The 13,154-nt window shown below is 47.8% G+C and overlaps 1 long non-coding RNA gene across 1 annotated transcript; it reads left to right on the top strand.

Moving 5' to 3' along the window:
- The first annotated feature begins 9,216 nt into the window (after positions 1-9,216).
- Positions 9,217-12,153, top strand: LOC140848540 (uncharacterized). The gene is made up of 2 exons (XR_012129612.1): positions 9,217-10,062; positions 10,371-12,153. It is a non-coding gene; the product is annotated as an uncharacterized lncRNA (long non-coding RNA).
- The last annotated feature ends 1,001 nt before the right edge of the window (positions 12,154-13,154 follow it).

Below are 13,154 nucleotides of genomic sequence, written 5' to 3'. Positions count from 1 at the left end.
ATTGAATGTGAAAGTGGCCATAGTCAGTACATAAAGGAATGAGCACGTTTGTGTTCCTATAAGCCTTTGTTTATAAAAACAGGCTGTGGACCAGATTTGGGCAGTGGTCTGCTGTTTGTTAGTCCCTGTTCTAAATCTAAAGTCACAAACTGATGGCCTTTGGCCAAATTCTGTCCCACAGATTTTTGTTTTATTTTATATCTTTTAGCCGACATTAAAAGATGAGGTGATTTCACACAAAAGTCTAGATTTCCAAGTTGCTTAAAAAGGCTAAAGCTCTGTTTACACCAGACTTGCAATCCTGCTGGAGGCCCCTTTCATTGGGTCAGGGTCTCTCCAGTTTGTCAGAGTCCCCACCACTCCTTTTTGCCTCCCAGTTACCATTTTCCCTCTGCTCTGCTAACGTTTTGTTTATATCCCCCCAACACTGTATTATTTTTCCTAGGGCTGCCTAATAACAAAGTACTATAAACTGGGTGGCTTACAACATAAATTTATTGTCTCATAGATCTGGAGGCCCTAAGTCCAAGATCAAGATGGTTTCTTCTGAGGACTCTGAGGGAAAATCTGTTCCTTGCCTTGCTCCTCACTTCTGATGGCTCAGGCATTCCTGCAGATGGTGTCCCCCCCTGTCTTTGCATCATTTGTCCTCCATTCGTGTCTGTCTGTGGCCAAACTTTTCCTCTTTATAAGGATACCAGTCATGTTGGATTAGGGCCCACCCCCAATGACCTCAATGTAACTTGATTACTCTGTAAAGACCTTATCTCTAAATGAGGTCACATTATGAGGCACTGGGGATTAGGACTCCGACCTATTTTTGTGCAGAGACACAATTCGCCTACCCCGTCCCTTCAAGGTCTTAATATTTCCTTCCTGGCTGCTGCTGCCATTAGCAGTGAGGACCCAGCAGTGTTCTTGGAATGTCAGATCTGCCTCTTACAAAGATTCGGCAGGTAACGGCATGGCTGATGCCTTTGAGGGGGCAGGGCCTGGACTCTGGGTGCAATGGGGAGGCCTGGGCCAGGACAGAGCTGGTGGAGCCTGAGGAGGTGGCCTTTGCCATCAGCATCTGAAGAGAAGACCCGGTTATCCCACCAGTCCAAGGAAGATGAGAAATCACAGAGCAGAGCCAGGCCCAGCAGGACAGCTCCACAACTGTGAGTGCACGAGCCAAACAATGTTTATTGCTGCATGTCACTCAGAGCCTACCATTGTTTATTACTGAGTGACAGCTGACTGAGTTACAGTAAAGTAGCACCAATTTATAGAGAAAACTGAGGCCTCAGGAACGTAAGACAATTGCCCAGTGGTACATAAATAATAAATTGTAAAGGTCTCTTGATTCCTGGCCTGGAATTCTTTCTTGTTATTCCACTGCAGCGAGTGTCACCTAGCTTCGGCTTTGTTCATTCATTCAGTCAACAAACGAGTTCCTGGAGATACACAGATGACTTGAGGCTTTTCTTCACCCTGAAAGAGCTCTGAGTGGTGGTGGTGGGGAGATAGACCCCAAACACATTATGATAAATGTGGTAAATGAGGCCATAGACATGTGCTCAAGGCACCAAAACCAGTTAGGGAAAATCAGAGCAGGCTTCCTGGAGAAAGGGGGTCTGAGCTGAATCATAAAAACTGAGAAGGAATTGACCAGGCAAAGCCAAGGAAGGAAGGGCTGGAGGTGAGACACAGCCTGGGTCTGTGATGAGGTGAGGGTCTCCGGAAGTGGAGGGCAGCAGCAGGAGAAATTCAGACTCCTCGGAGCTACTCAAGCCACTTCACGAGAGGCAGGGAGTGTTACGGAAGTGAGCCTGGAGGGGAAGGTGCAGTCCACATCCAGGCCCTTTATTCTGTGGGAAGAGTGCAACCCTTTCAGAAGCAGGTGATCAGGGGCCATAGTGGGTGTGACCCTGCACCAGTCAACACATTCCCTAGGCCTTGGCTTGCCATCCCTGAAATGCGGACCAGGCAAGATGGTCTTCAGGGAGCACTCCAGCTCTAAAACCATTGTGGGGGACTGGCCGGGGCGTGGGCACACCACAGAAGAGACCATCTGTCTTGGCGGCTGAGCCAGGCCAAAAGCTGAGGAGAGGGGCCCTGCTGCCTGCAGGATGCGATTCGGGTGGTACCCAGGGACCAGGCCATCCTTCTGTCCTCGGTGAGGAGCACTTTCCTCTGAGCCCAGGGTTGGTCCAGGAACACAAAGAACAAGGACGAATTGGACACTCAGCAATATAGGAGTACCAGATGGAGGAAGTGGCTTTCTTTTTCCCTTCCTCTTCTTCTCACAGAGGAAATGTGGGGGTTTGGGATTAGTCACTGACAGGAGAGGGCTGGGGTAGAGGGTGGCTTTTCAGACAGTCATCCAGGTTCAACAAGCTCCCTGCCTCATGACCTGCTTCAGAGCCCTGACAGGGGCCACCTGGAGGAAAAACAGACACCTAATACAAGAACACACTATTTAACAGAAGAGGCCAAACCAGCCAGGCTGGCAAGAAAATTTCAGGTAATTGATGTTATTTTCCTATTGACTATGTTCTGCTAGAAAAGATTTTGGTTACAGGGTGTAATCAAATCACACTTAAAAATTCTGCTAAAAGATTACTTTTATAATGAGAAAAAGGAATCAGTGGTGTAACCTCCTCAGAGGGCAATTCGGCAATACCTATGAAAACAGGAACTGCACCTACTCTTGGATGCAGCAACTCTACTCATGGGGCTGGCCTCCCAGGTGTTTGCACATGTAGACATACCTGGGTGGGAAAAGGCGCCCTTGCAGAATTGCTCATGGTGCAAAAGATTGGAAACAAACTCCATGTCATCAGTAAACGGTGGGGTAGACCAACCTGCGCTACATCCGTGTGATGGAATACCACCCAGATGTAAATAAGACCATGGCAGTTGTCCATGAGAAAAATTTTCAAGCGACACTTAAAAGAAAAAAGCAAGAGGAAGTACACTGAGCACAATATGCTCCACATGGACAGAAACGAGGAGGAGAAACAGAGGGATGGGCAGGAACTTTGTACTGGTTTCTGGGACTGCCATAACTAATTCACACAAACTCGGCAGGTTAAAACCATAGGAATTTATTCTCTCATTGTTGTGGCAGCCTGGAGCCTGAAATCCAGGTGTCAGCAGAGCTGTGCTCCCCCCTGAGCTCTGGGGGAGAACCCTTTCCCCACCTCTTGCAGTTTCTGGGGGCCACCCCCATTCCTTGGCTTGTGCTTGCATGGCTCCAGTCTCCGCCTCCGGGGCCCATTACCTCCTTCCCTTCCCTTTGTCTATTTGATGAGGATACTATCATTGGATTTAGGGACCACCTGGATAATCCAGGGTGATCTCCTCATCTCCAGATCCCTGTTTAATTACATCTGAAAAGACTTTTTTCCCAAGTAAGTTCACACTTACAGGTAGTAGGTACCAAGGAATGGGCATGCCTTTTGGGGGACTACCATTCAACCCACTTCAGATTCCATTTCATGGGAAAGTGGAGGCCTCTGGGAAGGGAAACCAAGAGATCAGGGTGTCTGGATGAGTTGAGACTTGCTTTTCATGATAATCTTTTCTGGAGTGTTTGACCTTTTCCCATAAAAAAAACTATTTTTTTAAACTTCAAACAATAATCAATCTATTTTTATAAACTCCAAACAATAATCAAACAAGCTAGCCAACTTTTTGAGCACTGCTAAAAGGTCTTTTGCACCGGAATGCTGACTGCCCTTACTCTAGGCCCTGACCAGAATGTCCAGCTGCCCAGGACAGGAGTTGGGCTTCTCAGCAGGACCCATGGGAGGTTTTGGGAAGGCCCTGTTAATGGGGTTTGAAATTCATATTTGAATGAAAAAGGGATAACTTTCAGGTTCACTAAGAATATGACTTAAGATTTTCATTGGTGGGAATGTAAACTGGTGCAGCCACTGTGGAAAACAGTATAGAGGTTCCTCAAAAAACTAAAAATAGAAATACCATATGACCTAGTAATTCCACTTCTAGAAATTTATCTGAAGAAAAAATCCCTGATTTGAAAAGATATATGCACACCTATGTTTATCAGAGCACTATTTAGAATAGCCAAGAAATGGAAGCAACCTAAGTGTCCATCGGTCGATGAATGGATAAAGAAGATGTGGTACATATACACAATGGAGTATTATTCAGCCATAAGAAGAAAACAAATCCTACCATTTGCAGCAAGCAACATGGATGGAGCTAGATGGCATTATGCTCAGTGAAATAAGTCAAGCAGAGAAAGACAAATACCATATGATTCCACTTATATGTGGAATCTAAAAACAAAACAAAACAAAATGAACAAAATAGCACTAGACTCATAGACACTGAGAAGTGACTGGTGGTTACCATGGGGGAGGGGTGGGGGTGGGATGTGGGGGGTGGGGAGAGGGAGGGAAATAAATGAGCACAAAATTCTCAATCATAATATAAGTTGGTCATGGGGATGGTAGCACAGCATGGAGAATATAGTCAATAATTCTGTAACATCTTTCTATGTTGACAGTAACTACACTAGTTGGGGTTGTAGGATCTGAAGAATCAAAAGTTAGCATAAGTACAGCCATCTTAAGGCCTAAATACCACCCCCTAACCCAGAAGAAGCAAAATCATTAGAATCTTGAAAAACAAGTTAGTTAGCCTGTGTCAATTGTAGTGACCTTTCTGTGTCAATTGTAGTGACCTTTAGTTAGCTAACCGTAAATCAGTTAATCATATATGCCTAGCTTATCTTACTAGAACCACCCTAGACATTCCGTAGGTGATCTCATCTAACCAGACCCCAGGATGTGGCGCCAGCAAAAGATTTATGAGCCTATAGAAAAAACCCTGTATTGTGATTATGGAAAATTTTACCCCTTTTGAAAATACTATAAAACCTTCTGCCTTAGTGTGCTCGGGGTCCTCGTTGAGACCTGCTGCGACAGGCTGACTTGGACCCCAACTAGTTGGCTTCCGAATAAATTCCTCTTGCTTGTTGCATCAAGAAACGTCTTTGGTGAGTGATTTGGGGCGGCGCCTTCCTCAGGGGAATCCAACATTTGGGGGCTCGTCCGGGATCGGTTGTCCACCCCGCTTCACTCCCGAAGTCGCTCTTGGAGGAAGAGGTAAGATTAGTGGCGCCTTGAGTTGTTGTTTGTGTTCTGTTTTCTGTTTCAGTGAGACCGGTCAGAGTTCTGAAGGGTACCCGTTGTCTGGCAGCCGTCTCAATCCCGTACAGGGGCTGTGACTGCGGTCGGTAGACGTACTAGAGCACCGCAGGCTGCAACCCTGGGGGACGCCTCAGGGAGGTTGGGGGGCCAGGGACGCCTGGTAGCCTCCCGTCTGTTTTTCCGGCAAACTGAACCTGATGAGATAGGGTTGATTTTTGGGCGCCGAGAATTTCAACCCTCTGATTCCTTTCGGTTTCTGTTCGAGGCTCTGAAAAGAACCAAAAGCGGCCGCTGTGTGTCTAATCTGTGTGTGTCTTTGTTTTTTGTGTCCTTTACGTGTCTAATTATTGTTATACTGACAATGGGACAGACAGTGACGACCCCCCTTAGCCTGACACTAGATCATTGGACGGAAGTTAGAGCGAGGGCACGTAACTTGTCAGTAGAAGTGAAAAAGGGACCATGGCAGACTTTCTGTTCCTCCGAATGGCCCACCTTCAATGTTGGGTGGCCCTCGGAGGGGACTTTTGATCTCCCCACTTTACTAGCAGTAAAAGCTATTGTTTTTCAGGATTCGTCTCAAGGACACCCGGATCAGCAACCCTACATTGTAGTCTGGCAAGAGTTGGTGGAGAACCCACCACCCTGGGTAAAGCCCTGGGTGCAAAAGAAAATGGGCCCTCGAGTTTTAGCTGCCCAGACTCAACCTCAGAAAAAAGAAAAAGAAACTACCAAAGTTTACCCTGATACTCAAGATTCGCTTATAATTGATGATCCCCCTCCCCCTCCTTACCCTCCTGCCCCCACGGCACCCCCGGTGCCCCCGGCCCCAGCACCCCCAGCACCCCCAGCACCCCCAGCTCCGGCACCCTCAGTCCCTGATGCTGAGGCAGTAGGGCCGGCTCCGGGACCTGCCCAGGGCACCCGGCGCCGCCGAGGGGCCATCTTGGACCCACCGGGTATCTTTCCTCTCCGGTCTTATGGAGTTCCCATCCTTGGAGAAGAAGGGGAACCGCCTTTCCAACCTCTGCAATATTGGCCCTTCTCCTCTGCTGATTTGTATAATTGGAAAGCTAACCACCCGCCCTTTTCAGAGGAACCGCAGAAACTAACTGGTTTAGTAGAGTCTCTGATGTTTTCCCACCAGCCCACCTGGGATGACTGTCAGCAGCTTTTACAGGTGCTCTTCACCACGGAAGAGAGAGAGAGGATTCTCCTGGAGGCACGGAAGAATGTGCCTGGAACCGACGGACGGCCTTCGCAACTCCCTCATGACATAGAGAGGGGGTTCCCGTTGACTAGACCCAACTGGAACTTTAATTCTCCAGAAGGTAGGGAGCGACTAACCATCTATCGCCAGGCTCTGGTGGCGGGTCTCCGTGGGGCCGCCAGACGCCCCACCAATTTGGCCAAGGTAAGAGAGGTCAGCCAGGGAGCCACTGAAGCACCTGCAGTATTCTTAGAACGCCTGATAGAAGCCTTCAGGCGGTATACTCCCTTTGATCCCACTTCTGAGGGGCATAGTGCTTCAGTGGCCCTTGCTTTTATCGGGCAATCGGCACCCGACATTAGGAAAAAACTTCAGAGATTGGAAGGCTTACAGGATTTGTCGCTGAAAGATTTAGTGAAAGAAGCAGAGAAAGTTTATCATAAGAGAGAGACTGAGGAAGAGAAAGAGTTAAGGAAAGAGAAGGAGAGAGAAAGTAAAGAAGAAAAGAGAGATAGAAAGCATGAGAGAAATTTAACAAAGATCTTGGCCGCAATAGTAGAAAGTAAGGGACGACCGCCCTCTAGTGGTAAAACTAGTAAGGCAGGGTCCCTGGGCAACCGACCTCCTTTAGATAAAGATCAGTGTGCGTACTGCAAGGAAAAGGGGCATTGGGTGAAAGAATGCCCTAAGAAACCACCACGGGGACCTCCGAAGAAAGTGTTGTCCCTGCTAGAAGATGAAGATTAGGGAAGACGGGGCTCGGAGCCCCTCCCCGAGCCTAGGGTAACTCTGAAAGTGGAGGGGCAACCCGTTGAGTTTCTGGTAGATACCGGTGCTCAACATTCAGTACTGACCCAAGCTAGAGGCCCCCTTTCTAGTAAAAAGTCTTGGGTGTTCGGGGCCACGGGTCAGAAACAATATGCATGGACTACCCAAAGAACAGTGGACTTAGGAGTGGGACAAGTAAACCACTCATTCCTTGTTATACCAGAATGCCCTACACCCTTGTTGGGAAGAGACATCTTGACCAAAGTCGGGGCCCAAATATCCTTTCAGACTGAAGATACCCAAGTGACTGATAGCAAAAAGAGACCTTTGGGCCTAAGCATCCTGTCCATAAAGTTAGAAGACGAGTACCGCCTTTTTAAAGAACCAGAACCCTCCCGAGTTAATCAGAGGTGGCTCAACCAGTTTCCAGGGGCCTGGGCAGAAACGGCAGGTATGGGACTTGCTGTAAACCAGCCCCCGGTAGTCATAGAATTGAAAGCCTCAGCCTCACCAGTAACTGTGAGACAATATCCAATGAGTAAAGAAGCCAGAGATGGGATTAGGCCCCATATCCAGAGGCTCATAGAGCAGGGGATATTAGTAAAATGTAAATCCCCATGGAACACTCCCTTGCTGCCCGTAAAGAAGGCGGGAACAGGAGATTATCGACCAGTGCAAGATTTAAGAGAAGTTAATAAGAGAACACAGGACATTCATCCCACTGTGCCGAATCCTTACAACCTGCTAAGCTCTCTGGCCCCAGAAAACACTTGGTACACAGTCTTAGATTTAAAAGACGCCTTCTTTTGTTTGCGCCTGCATCAGAGTAGTCAACCGCTGTTTGCCTTTGAGTGGAAAGACCCCTCCACAGGAACTACTGGACAATTGACCTGGACTCGCTTGCCACAAGGATTCAAGAACTCACCTACCCTCTTCGACGAGGCTTTACACCAGGACTTGGCCTTTTACCGAGCCTCCAACCCGCAGGTAACCTTGTTACAATATGTTGATGACTTACTGATAGCCGCTCCTACACAGGAAGTCTGCCAAGCGGCTACTGAAGCCCTTTTGACTGAACTTGCTAGGCTGGGGTATAGAGCATCTGCCAAAAAAGCACAGATCTGCCAACAACAAGTGACTTATTTAGGGTATTCCCTGAGAGAAGGGAAAAGGTGGCTTACTGAAGCCCGGAAGCAGACTGTGACGCAGATCCCGGTCCCTACTACTCCGCGCCAAGTCCGCGAATTTCTGGGAACAGCAGGGTTCTGCAGATTATGGATACCTGGATATGCCACCTTAGCTGCCCCCCTGTACCCCCTGACCAAAGGGGCAGCCCCGTTTGTTTGGGGACCTCAACAGCAACAGGCCTTTGATGAGATCAAGAAGGCCCTCCTGTCGGCACCTGCTCTGGCCCTCCCAGACGTATCTAAGCCGTTCATCCTTTTTGTGGATGAACGGAGTGGAGTAGCTCGGGGAGTGTTGACCCAACAATGGGGACCTTGGAAGAGACCTGTCGCCTATTTGTCAAAAAAATTAGACCCAGTAAGTAGTGGGTGGCCTGCCTGTTTGAGAGTAGTGGCAGCTGTGGCCCTCCTAGTTAAAGATTCTGACAAACTGACACTGGGACAGAAACTTACTGTGGTTGCTCCACATGCGTTAGAGAGTGTGATTCGGCAGCCACCCGAGAGATGGATGTCGAATGCCAGAATGACTCACTACCAAACCTTACTCCTGAATCGTGATCGAGTAGAGTTTGCCCCCCCTGCCATCCTAAACCCGGCCACTCTGCTCCCCGAGTTGGGGAAAGAAGTGCTTCATACCTGCCAGGAAATCCTGGCTGAAGAGACAGGAACCCGCCAGGACTTGCAAGACCAGCCCTTAAGGGGAACAGGACTCCTGACTTGGTACACGGACGGGAGCAGTTACATCATGGATAGTAAAAGAATGGCTGGAGCTGCAGTAGTAGATGATGACCGAGTTGTATGGGCCAGTGGACTCCCAACGGGCACCTCTGCACAGAGAGCAGAACTCATCGCTCTGACTCAGGCCCTAAGGATGGCAGAAGGTAAGAGACTTAACGTCTACACTGACAGCAGATACGCCTTTGCCACTGCTCATATACACGGGGCTATTTATAGACAGAGAGGGCTGTTAACTTCTGCCGGGAGAGATGTTAAAAACAAACAAGAAATTTTAGATTTGCTAGAAGCCATCCATAGGCCTAAAGAAGTAGCAATAATACATTGCCCTGGACACCAGAAAGATGACTCTCCAATAGCTCGAGGAAACCGGAGAGCAGACCAAGCCGCAAAGCAAGCGGCTCAGGGAATGAACATTTTGCCCCTCCAAGTGTGTCCGGAAGCCACTCACATCAAGAGCTTCCAGTACACACCTGAAGATCTCATTTGTATAGACAAATTAGGGTTCAAAAATTCTTTGCCCCAAGAGATATACAAGTCTGAAAAAGGGAAAGTTGTCCTGCCCCAGAGAGAGGCAGCAGAATACTTAAGGCAATTACATCAACTGACACATTTGGGAGCAAAAAACCTAAAGACCTTAGTTCGAGACTCCCCTTATCATGTTATTAAATTAGGAAAATTAGCTGACGAGATTGTAAAAAATTGTGTTCCCTGTCAATTAGTAAACGTGAGCAAAAATCAAGCAATATCCGGGAAAAGACTTCGAGGAGATCGCCCAGGAGCTTATTGGGAAGTTGACTTCACTGAAATTAAGCCTGCCAAGTATAGATATAAGTACCTTCTAGTTTTTCTAGACACATTTTCAGGATGGACAGAGGCGTTCCCCACCAAAACTGAGACAGCTCAGACGGTGTCTAAAAAGATCCTTGAAGAAATATTTCCCAGGTTTGGAATCCCAAAGGTAATCGGCTCCGACAACGGCCCTGCTTTTGTTGCCCAGGTAAGTCAGGGATTGGCCAAGATCCTGGGGACGGACTGGAAATTGCATTGTGCATACAGGCCCCAGAGCTCAGGACAGGTAGAAAGGATGAACAGAACTCTAAAAGAGACCTTGACTAAATTGTCCATAGAGACTGGCTTATGTGATTGGTTAGTCCTCCTTCCCTTCGCCCTATTTAGAGTCAGGAACACTCCCGGCCGCTTTGGACTAACGCCTTTTGAAATAATGTTTGGGGCCCCAGCTCCGCTTCAGTCAGCACATCTTCATGTATTCCCTGAGTGTGCAACTAATAAGTTTTTGCTTGAAAGGTTACGAGCCTTGGAAGCTGTGCAGAAAGAGGTGTGGGCCTCCATCAAGGAAGCCTATCGGCCAGAGGAACTCTCAGTGCCTCACCAGTTCCAGGTGGGAGACCCTGTCTATGTAAGAAGGCACCGGACAGGAAACCTCGAGCCACGGTGGAAGGGGCCTTTCGTCGTCCTCCTGACTACTCCCACAGCTGTAAAAGTGGACGGCGTCTCTTCCTGGATACACGCTTCACATCTAAAGAAGGCACCCCCGGACCCAGACTGGCGAGTAACTCGGACTGATAACCCCCTTAAGCTTCGCTTGTGTAAAAAGAATTATGCTGTTAGTAATTCTGATGTTTCTGCTACCTCCAACCCACCAGAACCCTAACCCTCATGAGCCCAGGTTACTGACATGGCAAATCATTACCCCAGCTTCCCGCCAAATAGTAGTCCAGATAACAGGACAACACCCTAAGGGAACCTGGTGGCCTACCCTCACTGTAGACGTATGCACTCTTTTCAAGCAAGACCCTAAGTATGAGGACACAGTTGGAGTACCCGGATGTAGCACTCGGGATTATATAGTGCATTGGGGCTCTGGGACTATGAAAGAAATTCAAAGTGCCTGCTTTTATGTATGCCCGGCCCCCTCAACTGATGCTGAGGTCTCACAATGTGGAGGGCAGACAGATTTTTTCTGTAAAAATTGGGGTTGTGAACAGACAGGGACATGCCATTGGCTGACAGGAAGCGCAGGGAGACCCCCTCCAGGCCTTATAAAAATCCAACGAGGTGCCACTCATGCCCAGTGCAAGACTCATCCCACCTGCAATCTCATTGATATCTCCTTCACAGATGCAGGAAAAAGGGCAGCAAACTGGGAAAAGGGGCTTACTTGGGGACTAAGACTGTACCAGAGTGGGTATGACAATGGAGTCTTATTTATGCTCAGGCTAAAAGTAGAAACTCTCCCGGCTATCCCAGTGGGACCCAACACTGTCCTGCAGGACCGGCCGCGTCTCCCAGCCCCGGCCCCCGAGCAGACCCCAGCCCCCCCTGTAGTCTCTACCGCCGCTCCCTCTGTTTCCACTCCTGGTCAAGTTGCCCCTTTCCCTAGCACAGGACGACGCCTCCTTAACCTCCTTGAAGGAGCTTTTCAGGCCTTAAACACCACCAATCCTAAAACTACTGAATCCTGTTGGTTGTGTTTCTCTTCTGGGCCGCCTTATTATGAAGGATTAGGATTGTTAGGCAATTTTAATAAAACAACCCGTCACGAGATCTGTAGCTGGGGAAGCCACCGGAAACTAACTCTAACTGAAGTAACTGGAAAAGGAAAATGTTTAGGTACAGTCCCCCCCACCCATAAAGCCTTGTGTAATGAAACCGTAGCTATAACCCCCTCAGGTAAAAATGAGTATCTAGTCCCTCCCCCCGAGGGATGGTGGGCTTGTAATACTGGAGTGACCCCATGTGTCTCTACTTCTGCCTTCAATTCCTCTCGCGATTTCTGTATTATGGTTCAGCTAGTACCCAGGTTAATGTATCATGATGATCTCTCATTCGTAACTGAATTTGAACCTAGGCATAGATATAAAAGAGAGCCGGTCTCGCTGACCTTAGCCGTGTTGTTAGGGATAGGAGTTGCAGCCGGAGTGGGAACGGGGGCAGCCGCTATTGTTCAAGGGAACCAGCATTATGAAAGACTAAGGACTGCTATTGATGAAGACCTAAAAACCATAGAGCAATCCATTACAAAACTTGAAGAATCTCTGACTTCCCTCTCTGAGGTAGTCTTACAGAATAGACGAGGGCTAGATCTGCTGTTCCTAAAAGGAGGAGGACTGTGTGCAGCTTTAAGAGAAGAATGCTGCTTTTATGCAGATCATTCCGGGATAGTAAGAGATTCAATGTCAAAACTTAGAGAAAGGCTAGATCAGAAGAAGAGAGAGCGAGAAGCAGGCCAAGGACTGTTTGAATCTTAGTTCACTAGGTCCCCGTGGTTTACAACCCTGATATCCACTCTGGCTGGGCCCCTACTCATCCTTGTGTTGCTTCTAACTTTAGGACCCTGCATGTTAAACCGGTTAATAACTTTTGTTAGAGAAAGAGTGAGTGCCGTTCATGTACTAATGTTGAAGCAACAATACCACTCACTCAACTCCTAAGAAGATACAAACATTCCATGATTGGAATGCCCCAAAAAGAGAAATGGGGAAATGTAGGATCTGAAGAATCAAAAGTTAGCATAAGTACAGCCATCTTAAGGCCTAAATACCACCCCCTAACCCAGAAGAAGCAAAATCATTAGAATCTTGAAAAACAAGTTAGTTAGCCTGTGTCAATTGTAGTGACCTTTCTGTGTCAATTGTAGTGACCTTTAGTTAGCTAACCGTAAATCAGTTAATCATATATGCCTAGCTTATCTTACTAGAACCACCCTAGACATTCCGTAGGTGATCTCATCTAACCAGACCCCAGGATGTGGCGCCAGCAAAAGATTTATGAGCCTATAGAAAAAACCCTGTATTGTGATTATGGAAAATTTTACCCCTTTTGAAAATACTATAAAACCTTCTGCCTTAGTGTGCTCGGGGTCCTCGTTGAGACCTGCTGCGACAGGCTGACTTGGACCCCAACTAGTTGGCTTCCGAATAAATTCCTCTTGCTTGTTGCATCAAGAAACGTCTTTGGTGAGTGATTTGGGGCGGCGCCTTCCTCAGGGGAATCCAACAGGGTGAGGATTTAATAATGTGGGTAACTATTGAATCACTGTATGGTATACTTGAAACCAATATAAGATTG

The sequence above is a fragment of the Manis javanica genome, chromosome 1, assembly GCF_040802235.1.
Source record: "Manis javanica isolate MJ-LG chromosome 1, MJ_LKY, whole genome shotgun sequence".
In the NCBI taxonomy this organism is placed as follows: Eukaryota; Metazoa; Chordata; class Mammalia; order Pholidota; family Manidae; genus Manis; species Manis javanica.
Note: the sequence above shows the minus strand (reverse complement) of the source record. Positions and strands in the feature narration are given on the sequence as shown.